At 35.6% G+C, this 21,582-nt stretch overlaps 1 protein-coding gene across 1 annotated transcript in view; it reads left to right on the top strand.

Annotated features, from left to right (window-relative positions):
* The first annotated feature begins 11,359 nt into the window (after positions 1-11,359).
* LOC145666945 (fibroblast growth factor receptor-like 1) overlaps positions 11,360-21,582 on the top strand; it is a 90,005-nt gene continuing 79,782 nt past the window's right edge. Inside the window, exon 1 of the mRNA XM_081734565.1 lies at positions 11,360-11,453. The gene's annotated coding sequence lies outside the window, so the exon portion shown is untranslated. The remainder of the gene's footprint in view (positions 11,454-21,582) is intronic.

Below are 21,582 nucleotides of genomic sequence, written 5' to 3'. Positions count from 1 at the left end.
ACTTGTGCCCACATGAGCTCACGTTCGTTAATTGAGCTCGATGATGATTAACCTCGCGAGCTAAGTTCACGAGTCTCCATTTTTTTTTCAGTGAAGCATTCGAAACGTTCCTTCCGTCAGTTGAAGCTTCTACGTAATGGAAATAAATTGTTAAAAGACAGTAAACATCACTTGATTTCATATCCTTTTATTATAGCAACCAAAATTTCTTTGCTACTGTGCAGGTTGCATAGAAGCGAGGGAATGTTATAGACTAAACGAAATACGGATAGCCATCTTACCTGTATGTTAACAGATCTGCTCCATTAATAAACTTCGCCGAGATAATACCTTTAGTGTCTGTTGCAAATAAAAGAATAAAAGAACAAATGCTCAATTCAAAAATTTGCTTTTGCTCAAGAGTTATCGGGTAGAGTAACGAAGAACTAATAGTACAATCTTAGAAGTCCCATTTCGTGATTCTAATAAGTTAGATTCTGAAAATTAAAACGTTCGTTCCAAGTAATTAAACAGAAAACTCCTCAACGCGGATACGGAAATTCATTTTGACTGCTAACAACATATAATACGTGGTAATAGCCTTTCATTCATAAATGGGGAAGGTCTCGAAGAAGATGTTGGATAAAAGTGATTGAATTTACTATTAATTAATGTCCAAAATCACATCTTACAATTACCTGACTGAATTTCCCTTTTTTATTTATCTTTATTCAATAACTTCCTGCGTTTGTAAATGATACTAATTTTTCAGGAAAATGCATTAAGTGTTTGCAAAATTACAATGAAAGTTATCAACTTTTTTTCGATAACACCCTTTAATTTCTCTTTTGATGTGTATATTTTAGAACCATTAACTTGAAAGTTATCACAGAATGACATGCAAATACACACCGGAAGACATATTTTTAGAGTAGAAACTTAATCCTTTTCCGATTTTTTTCTTTTCTTTTCTTTTCTTTTTTTTTTTTTTTTTTTGGTTAGTTTCGTCATTCCCTGATCATCTGCACCTTTATCTCTTCGTCTCAAGGGCGCCCATGTTGTGGTTTCCAAGGGAAGCAAGTATAAGCGACGTTTCAAAAATAGTTTCATATTTTGCTGTAACTAATGTAAAAATTCTATTGGAGTTTCGATATTCTGAAGTACAATTTCCTCTAGGGGACAAGCGCCCCACCTCCCCCCCCTGATGGACACCCTTGCTTCGTCTGGTTTACTAAGAATAGGAGGGGCAGCCTATGACTTTACAGAGCATCTAGTAGAAAGTCACTGCACTAAATATTAAACTAGAAGGAAGGTTATTATTTATGTATTTATTTGAGTAGTATGCGTGTTGCTGATAAGATTATGCGCATCACTTTCCGGGCTAGTGTTGCGCAGGACTAGAGTTGAGACTGAAAAAGAGACAAAAGTTGAGACGAGAAGTACATTTTTAAATTCGAGACGAGACGAGGAACATAACAAGTCCTGTCTTGTTTTTGAGACGAGATTTTTTGTATCATAGTTTATCGTCGCTTTGTTATATTTTTTACGCTAAAAGAGATGGATAAATAATAAAAGTGAATGCCGATGAAATAAAATTTTTGTGCTTTCCCACCGGGAACGGACCCCAGGCCACGCGCAGTAAAGTCTTATTATCTAGTTACAACACCAAAGGCGAGAGCTTCGAGGAATTTCTCTATTCTCCTAGGCACGATTAGTTTATCCAACTCTTTCGTCTCAAACACTGTTTTAGTGTTACTTGATTCATAGTAGAAAAACTATAAATAGATAAAGTGATTGTGCGAATACAATGAAGAGCATTCATGAACGTTTAAAAGTATGCCAGTCATTGCACAATATGCTTTAATAATAAATGTGGTTTAAATGTCGTTATATCACACCCTTCGTGGACCTCTCGTGATCCAGAAGAATTCTGATAACTTTTGGGTGAAATTAAGAAGTCAACCAGGCCATACATTTTGTACATAAATTTACAGAACGAGGCGAGATTTCCTCAAGTTTGCATTTTCGTCTCATAAGCAGCACTAGTTTGGACTATACGTATCACCCTTAGCAGAACAGAAACAGACTGAACTGTGTTGGTAACATTCGTAAGTCTTAAACAGCGTAAGACCTAAAAATATAGGCACTGGACCTAAATTTTAGGTCTTGTGCCGTTTAGGACTAGTGCCGTGAAATGGTTTTTAAGTCTTGTGTCATTTAGGTCTTGTGCCTTTTTCATTCACCTGCTTTAGTTCTCAAATTCGCCAGCACCACGAAATTGCAACGATGCAGTAACTAGTTGGCAAAATAATGTTACGAACGTAGCTAATTCCAACGGTAATAGCTAGATTTGTACTACTAAAATTATTATTAGTATTATTATCTGTTCTGCAGTTATACATGAATTACATTCTATAACCTATTTCATTCTAAGAATTAATTATATAATTGGTTAAGAAATTCGTTTCTTTCAAATGGAGATACGAGAATCCCATAACAAGTTTCTAAAAAAAAAAAAAAATAATAATAATAATAATAAAAATGTTTAAACATCATATTTTTACCAAACTTCTCTGAAACCAAGCAAGCATTCAGAATTGCAATATATAAATAAAACTCCGTGGAGTGCATTTTATTAAGAATAGGGCAAAAGTCCACTCTAATGTTCCAAAGGTAGGACAAAAGCTCACCAAAGTTTGCTTAATTAGGACAAAATCCCACTAGATATTTCACAAATGAATACTAAATACCGACTATATATCTATATTAAGAACGCAGACAGTTACTATATTTCACAGTGTTTTGATAGAGTTGATATGTATAGGCCAGAAAAAATCAACAAATAACGCTAAATTACTAATGTAATATGCAACACAATACGTTTCAAGAAACCAATACATAGTCATTTAGGGGTGTAGCCTGCAAACATTTCTAGGGAAGTAGGCGTTTTAACACATTAAAATCAAACCAAAGGTATATTTCCAAATTACGAAAGCTTAAATAAGACAATAAATATATAATATTACACACGTACATAAATATATTATTATTATTATTATTATTATTATTATTATTATTATTATTATTATTATTATTATTATTATTATTATTATTATTATTATTATTATATTTTCAGTTTGTTACCTTTTTGAAACCTGTGTCTTGACAGTGTGTGAATTTAAAACCACAGCTTGTGGGAAATGTACGAATAAGTTAGTCATAAGAAATCGGAAATTTTCATGGAAGTCCATTTGTTTGACTGTATTTATCTTCTGTACTCTTATAAAAGAGTTGAGATGAGTGACTTTCTGGGCATACTACTACAAGTACAGTCTTTAAATTTTAAAAAATCATTTTCTTACGAAAGCAGGATATAAGAAATTTTTTTTGGAAATACGTATCGTAAAAAGGGTGGGGTAAGATTTTTTTTAAAGAGTAGTATATCTCGTAAATCTCTGAAGCTAATAAAATGAAACTTGGCATATAAACTGTCCACTGTAAAACAAACAAACAAACCAAAAAAGCTGAAAATTCAACACATAAAAGGGAAAGAATAAAGGGTGCATTTTCTTTAATGTTCGAATTGCCCATTACTTATTCAGAAAATACGTTACAAAGCAAAGAAGGATTTGCTTAAGCTGGATGCTTGAAACTCGGAATTTCAAGTTTAACTAAGAATAATAAAATATATGTTTCAGCGTCTTGAAAATTACATTTCTAAGAGGGAAGGAGGTTCAATTTCTATAGTATTAAAATTCCCCACTGCTTATGAGATTTGGGCAGAAAACTCTTTTCCTTTACGTCTGGGTTCGTTTACTTAAGCAAATGAGAGTACAAAGTGGATGATTAATTAGACTCTTTTAATTATTTTAACATGTTGACGTAGTTTATTTTTTTAAAAAAAGGTGTTTCTTTCACATTCTATTATAAACATTATTAATTTTGCTGTAATTATTAAATACAGACTAACCCCCACTTGGGGGGCCAAGAGTTTGTTTTGGGTATTAAGCCATCATTTGCCTTGAATAGAAACATCCATCTTCAACCACTGCCACGACGCTACTGAGAGCGAAGTTTCACTGAGGCATGCGCCATGCTAGGATCTTACTCTTTCAAGTGCACGCAGTCGCTTGGCGCAACATACGGGTTCCTAGCTATGGGACGCGGAGGAAATTTACTTTTTGAATGCGCCTCGTATTAAGGGCTGGAACTACAAAGTTTTAGGAAATTTAAACAAAACAGCTGAAAGAGTATTTGAAAAGTGAAACAAAACCATGTTAATGTATTATTATTATTATTATTATTATTATTATTATTATTATTATTATTATTATTATTATTATTATTATTATTATTATTATTATTAACTTATTAAGTATTTATAACCAATGTAATTTTGTTTTAGCTGCATACATTAAGCTTTTATCCACTATCTTAAAATATTTAAAATAACTCTGAAAGGGAGAACCATTAACAGCACAACCTCGACCTTGCCTTTATAAAAAGTCTTAAGTGCCTGTTTTTAATCATATACATATTAATAAACTGAATTTTATTCTATTCTCCCTCTCTTTAGGGTATATATATTTGTGTATTGTGTGTGTGTGTACGTAGGTACAAACACGGAAGAAATTTCAAAAAATGTGCGGTACTTGAGAGATAAGCTTACAAAAATTCTCTGATAACTCAAACATTACTCTTTTGTAAGCTCAAAATGATAATTGTAATAATATTACATTTATTTTAGTTTTTTTTTTTTTTCTGATTGCCGTGGATTCATTCGAATTAGTTTAATATTGTAAACCCCTTTATATGCATGATTCCTGTTGAAAAAAAAAAAAAAAAGGTCAAACTTCTGTCCATTGGCTCATGATGTTGTATCCGTGTGTTCAGTTTGTACTTCCCGTTTAAACTGCCCTCGTACCTAAAACAGGCTGTATAACTCTGTTTCGTATAATGATGGAGCGTTATCAGAGAATTAATGAAAAAACAAATCCTGACGCGTTTTGATAGTTTCCCGGGAGATGACCTTCAGATGATAAGTGTTTCGTTCAATGTGTGAGTGAACAAGGAGTCTTTCTGTTTTTTCATTAAAGAGAAGAAGATCTAGGTGTGAACAATGATTGTTGTATGTGTGAAGTGTTTGTGGACAGAAGGACAGCAGTGATTCAGCGTTCTGCATCTGGACTGGAGACTCTCTCATCTCTTCAAGTGTGCTGAAGTCCGACAACAAGGTAGAGCCAACTACTTCATCCTCCGAGTACCACAGAATCACTGATTCTCTCTCTCTTTTTTTTTACTACTTTTGAAGCCTCTCTTTCTATTTCTCTTCCGTGTGTGTTTTTATTATTCTGTGCTTATTTATTTTTGTCTGTGACACAATGTTAGGCGATATCGCATACTAATATGCAAGTTCAGTGAACAGCTCCGGTGATGTAGGTGGTAATTCCTTGTGTGTTGGACAGAAGAGATCATTACAAATTACTATGGAGCTTGTTATTTTAAATAATTCCATGGGTTTTTAGACTAAGAAGGATTTGGTCACATTACAAGATATTTCTTAGCTGCTTTAGTGTGTGGTTAGCACATGCATTCTCATCTAACTTTCTTCCAATTCTTTAATTCATGTAGCTTCCCACTTCGTCATGGTAGAGGCATCATCAAAGAAAATTTTGTGCCTCAAATAAGTAATGAAACCAAGGACGAATGTATTTGCGTACCGTTTGCCTACACTATTTGAAATAGCTTTAAATAATTTTCTGCGGTAATTCGTAAAATTTCATGCAAAACAATGTCTTGGTATTGAACAAGCGTAACCTTCCTAATATGGTTGAAACCGCTACCGGTATTAGTATAAAAATAAAAATTAAATTGAAATGGAGAGGGCACGGTGGCTCAGTGGTCAAGCTCTTACCTCTAGTGCTTGGGGTCCCTGGTTTGATCCCCGGTCAAGTAAATTTGTAGTGGACAACATCGTGTCCGTGGGTTTTCTCGGAGCACTCCCACTTTCTCATTCCACCAATGTTTTCATAATCATTCATTTCCTTTAATTATTGCTTCCTTTAGCCTGAGGCATCATTGTGAGGAGTTAAACTCAAAGATTTCATTTCAAAATTGAAATGATTTTCTTTTTTTAGTTTAACGTCCCTTTAGAGTAACGTAGACGAATGATTAATGTAAGTAAATGATTGGAAAATGAAATATGTTGTCCTCTCTCACGGAGATTGGTACCCGGGACTACGAGCTCCGATGGCACGTGCACTGGCTATTAGACTAGCGGGGAGGGATAATAATAATAATAATAATAATAATAATAATAATAATAATAATAATAATAATAATAATAATAATAATAATAATAATAATAATAATAATCTTCACCTCAACCATAGATTGGTGATGGTGAGCAACATGGAAATTTTAAAACTTTACTTTCCCTTGCGAGAGTTGTTTTATACTTTGATAAGGTCTCTTCTTCGTAACTTCATCTAGATATTCTATCATTGGTCTTTCTCTTCCTGGCTTTCCTTCTGCTTTTTCCTCTATCAGCACGGTGACCCAATTGGAGTGCCGAATAAGATGGCCAAGTATACTGTTTTTTCTCTTTTTTCTATTATCTCCATGATCTGCCGTCCTTCATTAGCTTCTTTTAGTACATCGCCATTCCTTTCATTATCACTAATTATTTGACATCGTCCTCTTTAGACTAAAGTCTCAAATCGAGGGATGTAAATCTAACAAGTTACAGGCCATAACACCAAACTTTCTTCTCTCTCTCTTCCTTGAACTTATGGCTGAGCATCGTGACACAAGGTCTTTGAATGTTTTGACATTGACTTCCTCCACTCTTTGTGGCCTTCTACCTTCCTTACAACGATCCCTAAAAGAAATCTAGCGATGTCACAAGTCTGATCTATCCATTCTATCGCTGATCTTTCATTAACTCTGCTTTGGACAATTCAATTAGCTTTCCGAGGTCTTGTCATGATGGGTGCAAAAAATTGTAGGGTGTCCACAAGTGTGCTGAGGCTGTTATCTATCGCCAGTTTTTCGACGACGAGTTCATCTGTTACATGGGATTCTTAACATCCTCTGCCAACACCACATTTCGAAAGCATTAATACACTCTCTGTTTTTACTGTCCAAGTTTTATAACCTTAAAGGAAAATGAGAATACAACGGAATCTGTAGTTTCTTTATCCATAATGCCGCGCGCCAATACACTGTTTCTATTATTATTATTATTATTATTATTATTATTATTATTATTATTATTATTATTATTATTATTATTATTATTATTATTATTGTTTCTGAGCTATTGGGTGCTTGAATTAATTCCCGCTGTTTTTTTTTATACCTATGATAAATTGCAATTCCACAAGAACAGAACAATATCTTCTACTGAAAGTACTGTCCCTCGGCAGCTACAACCTTTTCCCACTTTTCGGGTAATAAATGTATTCCGCGATAGGAAATTGCGGGTTCCTGTGAGGCAACCCATCCATCAAGCCAATTTTGGATATCTTAGATAGTTCTGAAGTGTTGGTCAGAAAGGTCATGCTGCATGGATCGAAACAAATGGTAGTCGGAAGGGGCGACGTCGGTGAATATAGCGGGTAGGCTAAAACATCCCATCACAATCCCTCTAAAGTTTCTTTTACTACATTTGCAACATGTGGTCTGGCATTGTAATAGAGCAGAATCACTTTGTCGTGGCTCTGGTCATACTCTGATCGTTTTTTTTTTTTTAAATAGTCTGCTTGATTCAGATGCAGTACTTGTATTCGGTAACGATCAGCATTCATCTTTTGAACTGGTGGAAACAGCTCATAATAAACCACACCGACTTGAACCCACCAAATGCACAGCATGATTTTCATTCCATGAATGTCCGGTTTTGGCGTTGATGTTGATAATTCTCCGGGCCTCACCCATGATTTTCTGCGCTTGGGATTGTTGTAATGAATCCATTTTTCATCGTAGGTTATAATGCAATTCAAAAACGACTTCCGTTTATGTCTTTGAAGTAGCACACCACAAATGGTTAAACGTTTCGCAATGTGTCTTTCCGTAAATTCATGTGGCACCCAGTTTCCCACTTTCTGGATCATTACGTTGGATTTTAAATGCTTACTAATAGTTGATTCATCAACATTTAGAGTTGAGACAACTGTTTACACGTCTGAGATGAATCTTCTTCCAGTAGAGCCCTTAAGTTTCCATCTTCAAACTTTTTCGGCTGACCAGGACGCACTTTGTCACTCAAGTCAAAATCATTGTTTTTGAATCGTTGAAACCACTCTCTATGCGTTGTTTCCGATAGAGCATGCTCTCCATACGCCTCCACTAGCAAACGATAACTTTCTGCAGCAGATTTCTTAAGATGGAAGCAGAAGAGTAGCGCTTCCCGCAAATGTTGTTTTTCAGGCACAAAGCCGGCCATGTTCAAGACACTGAAAACAAATGTTCTTTTCACTTCACTCGAAGGTCAAATAGTGCTCTGATAGCCCAAGGATTGCACTTGCAAATAGGGCGAGCTTAGCCCCTAAAGGCATAATTAGAAACCTTTCACAAGCAGTAACTCCGAAATGACTTGTTTTAGGGCTAAAATAACCGCACAATTATATTTCTGGTAAAATTCTAGCCTTAAAACATGTAACATGACTCCCTTTGCATTTGAAATTTCGAATAACAATCAAAGATGTCCGTCGTGATGCTTGATAGCATCATCTGATGTGTCAGACCACTTCCAAGTTTCATCATTCTTCCTCAACCCGTTCTCAATACACAAGGATGGTGAGGACTTTTGTTTTGTCATGTATGATAGAGTATGTGAAATCTTTATAGTATGTAGATTTTAAAATCTACCTAAAAACTTATTACAGCCAAGAAAGTACTTACAAGAGTCACTGGCAAGAGGGTGTAATAAAAAGGAGGTCGTGATATGAAATAAGTTGAGAATTACTAATCTATAGTGAAATATTCTGTACCCAACACAGTGTAGTCTTAACGAGAATAAAATAAATGAAAAGATCGGTTGCAAGAGCAAAAAAGTCTTAATAAATACGTTATTACACGATTTTGGAATATATTTAAAATCATGTTTTAAACTGTTCAAAATGTGTTTGTGTGTGTGTGTTGTAAAACATGTTTAAAACATTTTGAACACCTTTTTCATGTTTTAAACACGTGTTTTGTTCTTTTTCAACTAATACTGTATTTTTTCCAACCCTACTCTCAATACACATTTTACTAAGATCTGATTTTTTTTTTTTTTTGTGCATTCTGAACCGTAAATAATTTTTAGTGTGTCTTAACACAGAACAAGATATTTCCTCTGAACAATTCGAAGTTGACGCAGTTACAAACATTCTTAAGCAAATATCTACATTGGGAAAGATGGTTTCGAGTTTCTTTGTCGGAATGTACTTCAACATTTCAGATGCAGTTTTCATGGCTACACCACACGCTTTCAAGTGAGCTTTGAAATGAATACATTCATTCGAAAAACTTGGATTTAAGTCATCTTTGTAATGGAGAACCATTGCACTCGCTTTTGCTCGGATGGTTTCTCAGTCCACATTATCCAGTTTTAGGAGGAAATTAAATTTTTCATTTATCATGTATTTTATTTGTTATTTTGAAGTATAGGATACTACATATATTATTCTAATTCTGATAGAGTGGCAGATGGGTGGACAAGGGCATCTTCCGGGTAGGCGGTCGCCTATCTGCGCCCACCTTTGGCACCGTGCCTACCAGTAGACACTGAATTAGAAGTTCATATTTGACCTTACTTACATCCTACTATGAATAGTTTTATTGTTATTTTTATAATAAGGCCTATAAAATTATAAGTAGCCTATAAGACACTGGATCACTGAATCTAAATATGGAAGATACGAAGACATACAAATACGTTTGCAAAATTTTGATGTGCAGGTCTATTGTGCGAACAAGTCATAAGTAGATCAGATTATCAGCAATTTTCTTACCTTACTTTCTGTAGCAGTAGAGTGAGCTGCAGCATGGGTATCGGTATGCCTATACTCTCAAAATCTGTTATTACTATGTCGTTTGTAACTTTTTCCTGTGAGTTCAAATTGTCGTTTCTTTTACCGGTCGTATCAGTCGAACTTTCGGGATTTTTCAGTCACTGGAGTTACTGCAGAACTACAAACATTAACCTCATCTGTACCCCTGTTATTGGTGTTCACGTTGGATTCTTCCTGGATACCATCCGCAACTGTATCATGTGCTGACATGTTTGTTTCCCTGCTACCAAAAAAAGTTTCGAGTTTAGGAATTTTCTTCAGTTGCTCTTTCGTTTTCCTCCTCTCTGATTTGCGTCTTTCTGCACTTGATAATTTCTTTCTTAAACCACTCGTACTGTTTCAATTACCGATACGACGTGTGCATAATAACAACGTAAGCACAGAACTAAATAACACTGTCTCGTTCTTTGTTATGCGGGTGCAGTATCGTGGCATGAGGGAGGGGCGACGTTCCTGGGCGCCGAAGTAAAAGGGCGCAAAATTCGGGAGAGAAAAAGGAAAAGATGTATATACCGTAAAATGGAAGGAAAAAGCAATAGAAAGTGTTCAAAATCAAGAAAAAGCAGGTTGTACTCTTGAAAAATTGCTTATGCTTCGTGCCAACCATGGTAGCGCTTCGCGGCTGATCTGTAGACCTGACTCATATGTAGAGGGGCGCCGTCGTATACTCTCGCCCCGGGCTCTGATTTTCCATGGCACGACATTGTGCGGGTGTACTTGAAACAATGCAGTGCTAAATCTATAATCCTTTTAAAAAAATCCAAGTCGACAGCGTACTCTGTTTAGTTTTTTAATCTGCTAGACAACAGAAAGGAAGCGAATACGATGTGCGTTCACATGTGGGCGCTTCAGCAAATGAAATCACTGCTTTATTGCCACCAAAATTGCATAGCGCTTTTTTGAAAATAAAGTGCAAGTGCAACATTAGATTAGTACTTTATTTTAAAATTATACAATAAACCTATCAAGTGATTTTTGTAATCAAAGACCGATTTCTCGATAACTGATTTTTAAAATATATTTTTTCTTGGGCGCCCCTTCAGTTCTGGTGCTCTAGGTGCCTATTGTGCCTGGGCGTTAATCCGCCACTGGCTACCACTGAACCACCGCGGCCCACTTCGATGAATGAGTCACTTTTCTGTTATGTAATAGTGTGGATCAATGTAATATCTTTATTATAGTGCAAGGTCTCTGAGTAAGAGTCATATGCAAACTTCAAAACATCTAAGAGTGACGGGTTACATAAACTTCTAGGCGAAAATATTACTGTTATTCATTATTAACGCAAGACGCATGACGTTTTCTCAGTAGTTCATAGTCAGACCAATAGTTGACAGTACCTACACTGTCTCTTATCTGACGCCAAGAGACGTGCCTAGCGAGCAGGCAATTCGCAGACGAGACGAAAGTTTGTGGGTAAGAATTAGTTTTATTCAAAATCAGTTTCCAACATGTTCGTAGGCCATCACTCTGAAATAAAATAACACTTTCATACTGTAAAATTTCCCTTCATTAATGGCCCTTCGAAGTTAATTTCTCTTTTCAGGAAAAATAAGATCTAAAATTCCATTTGAAAAGAAAATGTTTGTAATTGGCAACGCTGATCACAAGATGTTTTGTTCATTGCTTGTAGGACGCCATCTACGATTTGTTGATCCTGTTGTTTTCAAATATTTGAAGGGAGATAACAGATGGTTGCTATCTTGCAAGGCAATCTGTAGTATATTTGTTAGCAACTTCCTGTAACCGCTCGTTATCAGTCGAGCAGTGAGACAGAAGTCAACACAACATTTCTGGTTTCTGGTTTGCCATTGGCATCGCGTTCACTGATAACCAATCTTGCTTCAACAGTTCAGCAAATACATACAAACATAGCATATAGGTACACATACGTAGTACAAAGAAACATATGTATTTACATACTAACTAATGTCTTGTTTGGAAAACTGTTGTGATAAAGTAGTAAGCTTTTACCTAGTAAGGTCAACTGGTTGCCTTTGGAATCAGAAAACACAAACCAGAGGACAAAACAAGGAATGCTGATATAGCTGAAACGTACCTCGAAGGTAGGTGAAACACATTTACGTTCTTCTTTTGACATGTGGTTATATACAGAATACAAAATTTGGGTTCTCTATGATCCTAGTGTTTTAGTAGAGTTTTTCTCTCTAAAAGAAGTCCTGAGAGTAGGCCTAATGTCTCATATCGGGAGATATATCTGTTTCTGTTACAATAGCTGTGTTTTGTTTCGTCTAGTGGACAACCCTGTACAAACTGCATAGAACAAATAACGGATACATCACTTTACCCAGTGTTGAAAGTGGAGAAAAAGCAGACGCGACATGTTTTATTACGTGTTTCTTAAAAGATTGCATTACTACTTACATAATGGCTCAAAACCATGGGAGAGCTTCTCCGCTATTATGTGGGAGTCAGGGAAAGGCTTTGCCCCCGCCACCAACTCTTTGAGAAGGTTTTTTTTTTTTTTTAATATCCCCTTATGTTGTATTATAGATAATTACGTAGATATACACGAAAATGCTCAAAAACCGAGTTTTTATATTAACAATTTTTAAACAATTTCCCGCAGGAGAACTCCCGAACCCCTACTCCACTAAGGGGTATTCCACCAGACCTTCGGAAAGTCCGCCCCCCACAGCAGACAACCTCTAAATCTGCCCATGCAGAAAACATGGCATTTATATGTATTGACAAGACACATACATAAGAAAGAAACAATTGAATATGACCCAATAAAATATAAACTAGTTGAACTTCTTTGTAGACACCTCATTTTTAAAACAAAAGGTAGGAAAAATATAACAAAAATGTCGGTGTTGGCATCTTAGCAATTATTTCTACATAAGAAATAACATATTTTTACATGCGAAGCTATTCTCATTTACTGTGTATAAAAATGTATTTATTAAACGTATATTAGCATTCACTTTCCAGTGACGGTATGTCTTGATCACTGAAAAACCAGAGTCTGTATGGCATATCACCGTATTTCACTTCGACCACTGGCTTTACATCATAATACATTTCTCTGTAAAATAAGTAGCCACTATTAGTGCCACTAGTATGTTGGTGCAGAGAAAACAAACTAGAAAGTGTTCAAGTAAAATTTATAAACGCATTAATCGATCAATGAAGTAGTTCTTTGTTGAAATAATCAAAATTAGTTTTCAATTTAGACTAACAACATGTTATATCAGGCAGGGGGTGCCAATTCCCCTCCTCAAGGACGCCAGTTCCCTCAAATTAATGAAGTATCCCCCTCACATTTAATTTTACACCTCTTCTTATCACACACGCGAGATAATTGGTAAAAAAAAAAGGACTCAAGACTCACATTGCAATCACACAAACTTTAAATTTAAATGTCTAGTTTATTTCAAGGTAATATTCATAATTAATCTTTGTACACCTTAGGATGTTTCATTTTGTAAGGCAAAATATAAAATGTAAAATTTTTGCAGACTTTGCTGATGCCCGTTTCACTGATGTAAAAGATACATATAACAAATTTCAAGAAGATTGGATAATACTTGGAAGTTGAACACTTTGAGCAGTTTTGTAAAAGTAGACAAAAATACGATTTTTCCATGTTAATTACTCTTGTTTTAAAAACTAGACATCACAAACTTAAAATAATTTCTATAGATGGCAACATTGAAAATTCTTCAGGTTCATATTTTCTGTTGTAGCATAACATTATCTATGATTGTGGTAAGTTGCATTTCATTATCTCTTTTCACTTATGAAAAAAACAAGCAAAAGAAAAATGGTAAAAAAAATTGTATTATATTTAGTAAGTTAGGCTCTTAAAGTTCAGCGTCCCATTTGACAACCGAGGCTGTATGAGGCTTAGACCTAAAGCAAAGTGGAATCCGAACCACCGTAATTCGTTCAAATTTCAATACCTTCCACTGGAAATTGCACCCAAGACCTCTTCCATCGAAGACATGCATGCTACTAGACCAGGGGAGAGAGCTGTAATTTTGTAATTACTTAAGGGATCGAAGTAAGGTCTGCTACAAATGAATCACTGCATCCAGAAACGCTTAAAGGATTTTTTCCAAGAAAACAAAGGGGTGGGAGATTATAATCGAATTTTTATTTATTTAAAAGATTTTACATTGTATAAACCCATTATAATATTGTTGCTAACTATTACGATGATAATACAAGAAGTACACACTTATTTTTAGTCACTTAAATTCGATATATTTTCAAAATAGTTATTAATGCTTCTCAGATGCAAATTCGATATACTTGATTATATGACGTCCCCTATTATACCCTGTTTTGTTTAGTTATATAAATCACTAGCAGCGTTCACCCCGCTTCGCTGCGGTCACCCCGGAACGCAATAAACTTTGTTACTTAGATAATTTTTACTTTTTCGCTTTCAAGTGATATGATAAAAACCATAGAAGATTGCAGTAAATGTTAACATTATATCGCCTGTCATTTATGTTAACCCGCCCCGCTTCGCTGCGGTCATCCCGGAACGCAATAAACTTTGTTACTTAGATAATTTTTACTTTTTCGCTTTCAAATTGCAGTAAATGTTAACATTATAGCGCCTGTCATTTATGTTAACCCGCCGAGTGACACGGTCATGCGGGTTGCATATAAATACGTTTATTTTTATACCTATGATGAACTAACAAAGGATTTGTACGTTATGGACACTTGAATGGTCAATTATCTCAAGACACTGGTAATTAAAAATTAAAGTGATATGATAAAAACCACCTAGGGTCCAAATCCTAATAACCCCCCAAAAATGAAAGAAATTGGTTCAGCCGTATTAGCGTGATGAGCTAACAAAGGATTTGTGCGTTCTCTTTTATATAATAGATTATTATTTACAAAATAAAAACATAACGAAAACAGTTACCATAATAACCAGATTACGACGCATAAAAAAAACAGTTTTAAATCTAGATTATTCATAACATTTTTAATAACATTTCTTCTTCTTCTTTTATTTCATAGCGGGCCACGGTGACTCAGTGGTAGAGAGTTCATCTCTGGTACCTGGGGTCCTAGGTTCGATCTTAGCTCACGCGAAGTGAACTTTGTGGTGGACAAACACCGTGTGCGTGGTTTTTCCCGGATTCTCCCGTTTTCTCCCACTTTCTTCATTCGAGCATTGCATTCATTTCTCATCCTCACCAAGGGGTGAAAGTGAGAAGGAACGCGGGAGTACGTGATCCTTCCACTTCCGGAAAATATCTGTGGTGTCCCTCCACTTTAAAAAAAAAAATACAATGAGTAAAGATAGGCGCAGGGACGGTGTGATACCATGCATCCCCCTACCTTTTCAGATTCACTTTTATCCCTGGTCATCACCCTCTCCTTTAGCCTAGCCGGCGTATCCGTAGGACGTAAAACTTAAAGATGTAATTTCTTTTCTTGTATTTCATAGCTATTGCCAGATAAAGTAGCAATTTTTGTCCAACATATTAAATAAAATAAAGGGCCTAAATGCATGTTATTGTTGTAACATCTACATGCAAGCGAAGTCGCTATATACACACATTGATACACTTAATACTTAATGTAAAATGGTTATTATTAATCCTTATTGCATAACTTTATTAACTAGACTAAATACTGTGCTGTATGAGTAAGCAAATCTAGTATGTTGTGAGTTGTAATTAGGGATGCGCACGAGACGAGTCGAGACAGAATTTTCCTGACAAATTTCGAGTCGAGACACAGCCCTTCCAATAGAGAAATATACATTTTTCGAGTCGAGACATCACTTTCACAGCACATTTTCGAGACGAGACAGTCTCAAATCGTGTCTCGTGCGCATCCCTAGTTGTAATTTATTTCGAAGAAACGATCCATTTCGAAAATGCAGGTACCATTGAGCAATCGTAAACCCCAGTAGAATTAGCAGTAGAAGTTTGCACGGGCCGGATTTTTTAGCTAGGGCCCGGCCCGGCCCGTGTATTTATAATGTGAGGCCCGACCCGAGTCCGAAATATGTTTTAGCACTTAGGTCCGAGCCCGACCCAAGCTCGTGTGAAAATAAAATGAGCCCTAAATAAGCCCGAATTATAGAAACCTAATAATTAACGCAAAATCGCATTTTTATTTTGAGCAATTAGAATTTTAATTTTGCATTTGTGCTTTAAAAAGTTCTCCAGAAAGAACGATCCGATAAGTATCGTTGTAAAGTGTATTTACAAAATTAGGCCCGAAAAGGCCTGAGAAAAATGGTTGTATATTTAAAAATTTACGGCCCGAGCCCGACCCGGGCCGGAAGTGATATATGCCTCGTAGCCCCGAGTACGCCCCGAGGGTCGAGTCGTTCTTAACCTCGCGAACTCGGCCCGAGCCCATGCAGACCTCTAATTAGGAATTTTTTCTTCCTTCCAATAAGCGGAGGTTATAATCGTTGAACAAGATCTTGTACCTGTACATCGAGTTGAGTTCATTCTCGAAGCAATAGACATTAAATAGTAGAATTTTTTTTTTTTTTTAACGAGATAAAGCTTTGAAGCGAGTGATAAATACGTAGTCTATTAAACTCTTAGCAACTACAAGCATCCTCAGTTGATGGAAAGTGTTGGTTGATAAATAAAGCATTGTTGAGGAAGCCATTGAGACAATGTGGACGTATCGTTTGTCGTAGATCAGTATTGGCAGTCTGATTATCACCTGAGCCACAATTAACACTGTCTAATGAGGAACATTAGCCACCTTGATGAGCTACAGAAGAAGAAGCCAATTTAGGAGGTCAACAAGCATTTTGTCTACTTAGGCACCCATTGTCAGCAGCCATGAAATAACAAGATGGAGAATGTTTGTTGTTGAAAAGATTTCTCACAGACACAAATAGTCTGATGGCGACGACTTGAACTTGGAAGGGAATGGGATTTATTTGGATTCTTTGTTAATCCGTAAATGGTATTTGTTTTTAATTTTCAGTCTCTTTCAGATAAATACAATTCGTGTGTAGAGAGAGAAAGAGAGGTACAGTTAAGCAGATGCATAGGGCAAAAGATTCGATGGACGGTTTTCATATAAACAACGTTTCCTTCTCCTTTATCATCACAAGCATTCCATGAACTATTTGGAACCATCAAATTTCAAACATCGTCGCTAATTAAATTAAAGATGGGTTCAAGTTCTAATCAATCAACTTTGACAATTTTTGAAAATTTTCGATTGTTCTTACATATAGTCAGTGGCGTATTTAGAGGGGAGCTTCCGGGCTTAAGGCCCCCCGAAATCTTACTTACTATAGTAAATTATATGAAATATCTTGCAGAATTTTCACATTTTCAGCCAAATCCTCCCCCTCCCGAAACAAAATCGTAAATACGCCACTGCATATAGTGATTGAATTTTCCACTTCATTTATCCATGGTAGAAATAAGAGAAGGTAAACCCACGCGCAGCCATCATCTTCGCGTGACGTCATCTTCGACACCAAGTCACTGTCCCTCCGTACAAGAAATTAGGGATGGTATCGAGACGAGACGAGACGAGACTTTATACAGTCTCGGTCTCGTCTCGGTTCATAAGTAGCGGTCGCGGTCTCGGTCTCGTCTCGAGTCAAAAATCGCCGTCTCGGTCTCGGTCTCGTCTCGGTCGACAGATGCCTGTCTCGATCTCGGTCTCGGTCTCGAAGGCCAAGTCTCGGTCTCGTCTCGGGTCTCGTCTCGAAAGTCTCGAAATATATAGTGTGAAATTAAAATTGTGAAATTATTATTATCGTACAGTCTGTCGTTTCCGCTTCTTATTTTTAACCTTCATTCTTGACTTAGAATTATGGTACGATGTACCTCTTCGTAGCTAATTTGCTAGCGCTAATGCTTTCCATGTTTGTGTTCCAGGTTCAATCATCAGTGGGTATAACATATCCGGGACAAAACCCTAATAGTAACTCATATTTCACTTTCAGCAATAGACTGTCTCAAATAGTTTCTGTACTGCCTATACAATTAAACTCTATTAAATTAACCCCAGTACTATACAGTAGTTTATTTTCTTAAATTGAATCAGAATTGTTCAATACCTCCTAACGAATAACGCAACACATAGAAGCACGAATGTATTTAATCGTACCGAAATTAAAATTTTACAATTTCTTAGTTATTATCCAATACATTCTGCTTTGACTTTCATATTCATTACCTTAACAAATAGAGTAAATTATTACTACAATATATTTTGTTTCAAAATGATCAAATGCTTTATTACCGTTTCACATCTCAGTGTTTAATTGACACTTTAAATCAGGAACTTCCTTAACCTTGTGGTGGGAGCTACGGCACTCATCTTTGCTATCTGAGGTCTCGGGTTGGATCACCAAACAAGTTAGATTCAAAGTTCGATGTTTCGTATAGTTCGCGTCTCACTTTAAGTACATTCTGTTTCTTATATAAGTTCATAAGGTCGTAATGTATTACATAAGCATATATCCAGTGCCGTAACATAGATTAAGCTTATTCCTGAGCTCTCAGCGGTGCATGTGATCTTTATTCGAGAAAACTAATTGTGCGTTCATTATGTTGAAATTTTATATTGATTGAAAATTACTTGCAAAACATGGGCATACATATTATATAAGCATATAGGTAATTCGAGCTATGTGTATCTATTTTCTCTGTCCCGGCAATACGAGTGATTTTTAACTTTCTAGTTTTCTTTTCTATTAATTTTCGTTTGTTTTGCTGCAATATGAAGAGTCAAAAATATTTTTCCCTGTACGAAATGGAAATTTTGCATCCGTTTTTACCCTACCTTATCCAGTAAAAGTTATATATATATATATATATATATATATATATATATATATATATATATATATATATATATATATATATATATATATATATATATATGAACTTTAGTGGTAGACTATGCAAAGTCACTTCTTGGTCGAAATTGATTTAACAATACTTTTTCAGACTATGTTCTTTCTAGTGGTGTAATAATATGAGTCTAAAAACATCCTATTACTTTGTAACTACTTAGTATAGTTTGAAAAACAGTACTATAGGCCTTACTTAAGAAACCGGTTTTTCGCTTCTACTGTAAAATTACGAAGTTATAACTTGGTTAGTTTATCTCTGAGGTCCAGATATAATAAAATCATAACCATAATCATAATCAACCATTATCAACCCACTGCTGGATGAAGGTCTTTCCAAGTCTTCTCTACAACTAATTATTTATCTTGAGCAATTCTTTCTCAGGTTACTCCCCAGTTGTTCTTGATTTCGTCAAACCTTCTTGTACAAGAACGTTTTCTAGGCTGTTTTTATCTCGTGGTATCCTGTCTAGAATTGTTTTTGTTCATCGATCATAATTTCTTGCAATATGTCCAGCACATTTTCCAGTCCATATTAAAAATCATTTCATTAGTACCAGTCATTAGTTGCCAAATAATTCATTTCTACTGTATATATATTTGTCCTACAAATTGTTCAAATCCGCTACTTTTAGAGCACAGATACGCTAGTTTGATCTTCGAATCTGACAACACTGACTCAATGATTTAAATCCACACAATGTGAGGACTCCATTTGGTCTAGTGGCTAGCACGCTTGACTTCGGTTCCAGTGGTTCCGAATTCGATTTCCGGTGGGAGTACAGTTGAACGACCGAAGTGGTTCGATTCCATTATAATCATTAGCTCCACGTCTCCTTTAGACGCCCTAGCATAATCGTGGGACATTAAGCTAAAACAAACCAAACCAAAAATCAACACAATGTGTATTACTAACTGTAAGTCCTTGAATAACTGCATACAGCTATGGTATGGATCGAGTTTGAGGTGGTCGGTGGTCAAACTAAAACAAGTGAAATGTAACTAGGGTGTAATTAGAACTTTTAATTAACCATGGTTTTGTGTACATCACGATTAAGGCTTAGGGAAACAACTAGGGTTACTGAAAAGTTATCAGCTACATTTAATTTCAGTTACAATTTGCATTTACATGTATTGCTGGAACCAAAACTTTAACATTAACATTATAAAGACTACGAAAAACATCGTCTTTTGAAAATATTCTTGCACCATAAAACAAATTACGAGTAATTTTAAAATATTTTGCAGTTTAGCTGCGTTATTTGCACTATATTTAAAATAAAATTTACCAATTTAAGTTGGCAACACTGCTTAAAATAATGGAACTGCGACTTGTAATTAAAACCACTAAAAACTATTGTTGTAATGTTATACAAGCAAACTAAAGCAACAATCATTATAACAATTTAACACAAATACGTTATTTTAAGCAGTACAACAATCACTATCCATGTGTTTGCTATCTCTGAAACGGTTTGGAATAACAATTGTTGTAAGTGACATTATGATCACTTAAGTCTTTTGGAAGCATCTACATGATGAAACGTGATATGTCAGCACGTTTTTGAAGTGAAGTCTTTAGAAAAAGTTAAATTTTTCATTTCTTGTAACTTTGATCCTTCATTCATTCGAAATACATTATACCATGATCATAGTATTTGACGCTAAGATACAAATGATGCGCATTGCACCGTCTATGCCATTTGAATTATTAGAGATCTCCAAAATGTTGATGTTGGTGATACTGTATTGTCCTTTGTTAGACTGAATAATGTATGTGGTATTGTGGTTTTATTTAATATCTAAATTAGAAATAGGTAATACCTTACATAGTGCAATTTGAGAAAATACAACTTTATTTTGCGTTGGCAATACTGCTTGTTTATCTTGTGGTATTGCAGAGTATCTAGAAGAATTTTCACTTCAATATTTCACACAATATGGTACAATATATATATATATATATATATATATATATATATATATATATATATATATATATATATATATATATATATAGAGAGAGAGAGAGAGAGAGAGAGAGAGGATTATAAACAACTACAGTGGATTTTGTTTCGGGAGAAGCTTGAGGAACGGGCAAGAAACATTTGCGTTATACGTGCAATGCGAAAAAATGATCATAAGTTTATTTCGGGAGGGGCTTGAACCCGACACCTACCCCCTAAATACGCCACTGTACCTCAGTCAACTCTTCCCGTATCATCTCACACAACAGCGAAACAAATTTTGAGTAAAGGCAAAATAGCTGTCAATATTCGAGACGAGACCGAGACTTTCGAGACTGACCAAGGTCTCGTCTCGGTCTCGTCTCGATTTATAGAGGTCTGTCTCGGTCTCGGTCTCGTCTCGGTATGTAAAAGTCCGTCTCGGTCTCGGTCTCGTCTCGGTATATAAAAGTCCGTCTCGGTCTCGGTCTCGTCTCGATAATTCGAGACGAGACCGAGACGATACCGAGACTAGTCTCGGTCTCGGTACCATCCCTACAAGAAATCATTGTCTCACCCTTTCAGTTGACAGGGTGTTGCAATTGTGTTAAAGAATTTCTACATTTTCTTTGTTTTTTAATAGATTTGATTAGTATGTTATACACTGTTGTGTATGACATTTTCTGCGTTTAAATATTGTTGTATATCTCGTACTGTGCATCTTGTGTAAATAGAACTCATCTGTATTTGTTAC

The sequence above is a fragment of the Thermobia domestica genome, chromosome 12 (genome assembly GCF_964235325.1).
Source record: "Thermobia domestica chromosome 12, izTheDome1.hap1.1, whole genome shotgun sequence".
NCBI lineage: Eukaryota > Metazoa > Arthropoda > Insecta > Zygentoma > Lepismatidae > Thermobia > Thermobia domestica.
This window is presented reverse-complemented; position numbering and strand designations above follow the sequence as displayed.